Source organism: Siphateles boraxobius, unplaced genomic scaffold (genome assembly GCF_051911475.1).
Source record: "Siphateles boraxobius isolate OS27281-9 unplaced genomic scaffold, OSU_SipBor_1 65, whole genome shotgun sequence".
Classification (NCBI taxonomy): domain Eukaryota; kingdom Metazoa; phylum Chordata; class Actinopteri; order Cypriniformes; family Leuciscidae; genus Siphateles; species Siphateles boraxobius.
The window spans coordinates 7,593,311-7,599,310 of NW_027509192.1; the positions used below are offsets into that span (position 1 = coordinate 7,593,311).

The 6,000-nt window shown below is 35.0% G+C and overlaps 1 protein-coding gene across 7 annotated transcripts in view; it reads left to right on the top strand.

The window, feature by feature from the left end:
• Nucleotides 1–2,286, top strand: part of kiaa1549la (KIAA1549-like a) — a 58,109-nt gene extending 55,823 nt beyond the window's left edge. For all 7 annotated transcript variants that reach the window (XM_077210531.1, XM_077210528.1, XM_077210530.1 and 4 more), the window contains one exon: nucleotides 472–2,286. The gene's annotated coding sequence lies outside the window, so the exon portion shown is untranslated. The remainder of the gene's footprint in view (nucleotides 1–471) is intronic.
• Nucleotides 2,287–6,000: the final 3,714 nt, after the last annotated feature.

A 6,000-nucleotide genomic window follows, 5' to 3' on the forward strand; every position in this document is an offset into this window, starting at 1 on the left:
CGCTTTAACTAATGAAGTTAACTAATGAAACCTTACTTTAAAGTGTTACCAAAATTATTTGAAAAATTATCTCTGATATATATGTATATATATATTTTTTTTATTCAATAAATAACTTAATTATAATTGTATATTTTTAATATTAATTTAATTATTTCTTAAAGGGACATTTTCTCATCAGTTAAGTTGTTCCAAACCTGTATAAATTTCGTTCTGCTGAACTCAAAAGAAGATATTTTGATATTTTGGTTTGGAACAACTTGAGTCATTATTGGGTGAACTATGCAAGGAAATATTGAAGATTATATGGTGTTATTTTAATACAATTCCAGACAAGGCAATATGAGAACAAAAAATGTATTCAAACTTGTATGTTGTTGTTTTTTCCCCCTGTGTAACGCAAAAAATGATTTTTGGAACAACATGAGGGTGAACTGTTTCTTTAAGAAGCCATGTGATTGTATCTTTCAGGTTGCGTACCACCAAAAAGAATCGTCGTCTACTCTGAAATTTTGGATTCAGCAGCCCCAACCAACCAACAACGCCACCCAGACCCATAAGCCACAAACTCACCTGCCAGCCTAAGTGAGATGCAGCACCCATTATTAGTCAACGTCTACAGTGAGGGTAAATCACCACAACAACCACGCTGAACAAGCAACAGGTTTCCTCACTGGCCTAAACTGTGTTTTTCTTAAAGCTTTTTCAAATTAAGAAGTGTTGTATCTTATGCAGGTGGTTTTATGTGTATTTTAAACACCCAAGTTACTAATAACGAAAAACTAAAACATATTTTTTCCGTCTTGGGCTTTCCTTGCTTCATTGATGCCTATCTGTGTCTTTTGCTCTCATTCATGCATTTTTTAAAGAAACGGTTATTGTAGGCGATTCTTTTCTAGCACTCCGTATGGCTTGTGTAAAAAAAACCCGATGATGACGATGAATGATATAAATAAAATCAAACATTTGGAGGGATGTGACATCCTGTACTATATCTACTGTAGTCACAATGCAAAAAAAAATAGTATATGCTTTTTCTTTCTCTCAAAAATCCATAGCTTATGCTGTATTAATGTATTTCACGATGCAAAAGCTTTCATGAAAAACATGAATCGTGTTTTGAGAGTTTACGTGTGACATGGGAAGATAGCCATAAAGGTTTAGTGGATAAAGAGATTGATAAATGATGAATGGATGGAAGGATTCATATTTTTAGTAGCCTTTTTGTAAGTACTGGAAGAGTAACAAAAACTACATATTTTATCGCCTTATAAAAGGTTACCAAAACATAGAGATATTTATGAGATAAAATATGCAGCATTCATCAAACTTTAAATCTTTAAATCTGATTTAGAATATATTGATCCCATGAAATCAAATGAAAACTGTAGCATAATATCCTAATATGATATACAATTGCTATAATTAAGCAAGTACGGTGATGCAGAAGTAACATTGGGCATGTGTTCTTAAGAGAATGAGTCTAATGCATGTAGTCTGGACATATAAATCAGAAGGGCTTTGTATGTCAAGCAAGTCCCATATTTTATTTGGGCAGTTATAGGGCGGAAATCTATTGTAAAAAGAATCATACACAACAGAAGTATCCCATTAAATACATGCTACCAGTTGCTACCAGTACCAACTTTTTTTTTGTTTGCCATTTGCAGAATGAATCAAGATACATTAACATAATCGGATAATGAAAATTACATAATGTGTTGTGTAAATTATTACAAATGCCACTACTGTATGATTTGTGTTGAAATGAACGTTGTCCTTTCTGTTTAACTTCGGTGGTGCAGGGGATGTGCTAATATCTATCATGTAATTGTTCCTTTTTAAAGTTTTTTCTTTTAATATTTTTATATCAATTGAATCACCTGTTTTGGCCAACAGAGGACATTCGGCTAAAAATTGTTACCAATGTAAAATATTGTGCTTCAAATGTAAAAAAAAAAAAAAAAAAAAAAGCCACCTTGTGAACCTATGTGGGAAAATTGTGTAATATTCATAATGTGTACATCATCACAACAAATAAGATGTTGACTTCTTTTCCTACTTATATATGACACTAAACAACTGTATATTTCCCTTAGTTTCTGTAAAAAATTATTCAGTTTAAACGTTCTACTTGTTATTTTCTTTTCTTCTTGATTATTTTATTTAGCGTAGTGTAAAACAACCATCATTATATAATGGTTTAACACTTTGAAGGACTCATTTTTGTGGGTTACACACTGAATCAAATATAATAAAAACGACATTTGATCATTTAAAAATGAATTTAAAAGACTTCATAATGTGTTTAATGTTTTACTTACTGCTTTAGTGTCCATTTTAGCATTTTTAAAGTTTGTAAACAATATGGTGTCCATGCTAGCCTAGCTTTGCTTAGCTTTTCATTTCCTGTCCAGTAGAGGGCAGCACTACCCCTTAATTTCAGTTCGACCAAAACTTCCTCCGCTGGAAAATTATTCCTGGCATTGATGGAGTGGCTTTTATTCACTTTGTAAAATCCATTATGTCCTCTAACTCTAGTTTAAGCACATTTCGAGACGTATTTTCTATCTGGCCCTGCTTTGGATGTTTAGGTGCGGTCCCTTGTTTCTCTCCCCGTCCCTTGAGGGGATCAATCTACCTTGCCAAGGTGTCTTTCATCGGGTTAACTTGTGGACTAGTCTGTCCGGGCGGGGTGGCTGTCAGCCTGGCTGAGGTGAGTTTCTCTAACGACGCAAGAGGCTGCTGGAGGGTAAAAGCGGCCTGTCCACTTCAATCTCGTCTCTGACCCTTTATCTGTGACAGCAAAGCCACATGAGTCACATCAATCACTGCAGGGACGGACAGGGCTTCTGTCTCTCCCAATGTCTGGTTGCATTTAAAGCGCTAATCACTGTTCACCTTATAGGCTACTGCAGGTGAACGTACATCGGATTTTTGGTCATAATTCACGCGGAATGACTTCCATTATCTATAAGCTACGAAGAGTGGTAATCATTTAGTTGAATGGTAACCAAAGAACACTCGTATTCGGCTAGCAAAAACTAGGCTACTGATTATCGACTATTGCTAAAATAGTAGGTAAAATAGGGTGAATGAGGACACTTTTGTAGGCCTACTTTGGAACGGCAATATTGTCACCCCAACACTTCAGACCAGCAACCTATTAATTTATTCAATAATACATTGAAAGGGCAGTTCATGTAAAGATAAAAATACAAACATTCATACACAATACACATAGGCTAACGTTACACAACTTAATATACAAATTAAATTAACAGTGCTTTATTTTTTTCAGCTACAGGTGTATTTAATAGCATTGAAGAAAGTAATTAAATGAACAAATATGAAAATAAAACACAACATAGACTTCACTGTATTATACATTGATTCTTATTAAAGCTACTTTTAAAGTTGTCAGTCAAGAGCAGTGAGTGATTTCCTTTTTGTGTTTTGTTGTTTTATTAACATTAAAGGGATAGTACTCCCAAAAATTAAAAAGGCCATCATTTACTTTCTCAAGTTGTTTTAAACCCGAATAAGTTTCTTTGTTCTGTTGAAAATAAAAGTTATTTGGAAGAATGTGGGTAACCAAACAGTTGATGTACCCCAGTGACTTCCATATATTTTTTCCTATGGAAGTCAGCGGGGACCAGCAACAACTGTTTGGTTAGCCACATTCATCAAAATATCTTCTTCTGTGTGCAGCACAAGAAAGAAATTAAAACAGGTCTGGAACAACATTGGAGGGAGTAAATAATGACATCGTTTTTTTTATTTTTGGGTGAAGTATCCCTTTACGAACAAGCGGCAGCATGTTTACTATTAGGCTACTGTCTCTTTAAGACCTGCACGCGACGCGTCTAATATACACGCATGTGACAAGCAGATTTTCTCTCAATTTTCTCTGTTTGTTTTACTTTATACATAACCAACTTTGTTTATGTAAACCTTGTGTGTATTCGACAGTATTAGCGCAATACGCTTCGAAAGATAACTTAGTCAGTAACCAGGCGCTGTAAGACAGGCTCATAGTGCATGTGCGTCAGCTTGTGAATGACTTGTCTAACCGGCAAGGCTTTAAAGCACATGCAAATAATGAACTTTTGTGATCTGCAGTGTCCCGTTCCTCTGCGATAACATTTGATGTGAACTAGATATTTGAAAATATTTTTTCTTTATTGTGGACATTGACCGTAATGTAATTTACAGTGATTTTCGCATCATCTTTCCGGACCCGGTCCTTATCCTTTGGCTATAGTCACATGATGTTTGGCCTTAAAGCCAGAGCAGCAACTTTACTCGAGGCTTGGGCTATACTTGCACTGCTGTCAAGGATGTAAATATGTGTTTAGAGCCCTTTGAGCTCTGCTGGCTCAGCTCGTGTGGACTGCCTGGGAGGCCTGGCGTAATAAGAGATGTTTAATCGCCTCTTCCAGTAATTAATGTGCAATCACTGAAAGGCAAACAAATGGGAATTGTACAGCACTCAGCAAATGATCAGAGTGGAGGGTATCAGCTACTTGGAGGATTTACATTTCCAGTGAGAGAGAGAGAAAATGCAGCTTAAGTGAACTAAATATGGTTAAAGCTTAAGTGATTCTCATTTAAGAAAGCCATAAAGTGACATAATGCAAATGCAAGCATGCATTTTTAACAAGTTTGGGAAAGTAAAAAATGATTAAAAAATGTGGGTCCCCGAGGCATCATGTGGCTCTTGGATAACAGAGGGAATGTAGGTAGGCGAAGCTGTGGAATTATCTGAAGATGTTTACATTTTAAATATGCCAGGAGGATATTTGCATATTTATCTCAAGCGGCTTAATTTTGCACAGTCCTTGTATTTCCTGCATCACAGAAACTCTTTACACTGGTTAAACCACAACAGCAAATTCTCATTTAGTGTTTTGGTCCCTGTGGTTTATAACAGGTCTTTTGAATATTTAATAATCATTAAGCTATTTTAGAAGCCTATAATCTATTCCCTTTAGAATCTACTTCCTCTAGAATTTGCTTTTTTTTATTATAAAGCCAGACTTATCTCCCCTGATGCTATGGCAAATGCAAAAATCAATTTCAGATTTTGCATTTAGAGCATGTTATACTTGTGTTAGGTAACCTTAAAATAACCTGTAAGGAAGGGTTTCATCGCCACATCCAGAATCCATCCTGGGATATTTGGAAAATGAAGAGTTATAAAGCAGCTGTAAATGTTTGTGTCATTATAGCAACACCAAATGCATACACTAAAAGTTTGGGGTAGGTAAGATTTTGTAATGGTTTTATTTTTTTAAATATTTCCTCTTATATTATCCTCTTATGCTCACAAAGGCAGCATTTATTTGATTTAAAAGAAAACTGAAAAAGCTGCATCATTTGAAATATTATTACAATTTAAAATAAGAAAATTTAAAATAATTTAAAAAAATAATTATTTTCTACGAGAATGTATTTTAAAATGTAATTTATTCTTGTGATGCAAAGCTGTATTTTCAGCATCATTACTCCAGTCTGCAGTGTCACATGATCCTTCAGAAATCATTCTAATAGGCAGATTTGCGGCTCAACATTATCAATGTTAAAAACAGTTGTACTGCTTAATATTAATATTTAATATGAAATAATATTTCTATGTTTATGAATGTTTCAGGATTCTTTTAATTAGAAAGTTTCAAAGAATTCATTCAGCATTAATTTGAAATAGATTGTTATATCGTTCCTGAATTGCTCAACAGCAAGCATAAACTATCTCACGAGCAGTAATATGACAAACTCAAGGACTCAACAGTCACAATCCAGCAGTGTGGCTGAATGCTACCTCAGGCAGACTCTGAAGCACAGCCCTGGTGGCAACTGTGTGAGATAAGGAGCTTACTGGATGAATGCCTGAGTAATTAATAGTTGGAGAGGTTGAATCTACTGTATGTTTCAGCTGCCCCACGCCGGCTCTTTTTAGAGTAGACTAAGAACAATGACCCTCACCACCCGAACGCCTTC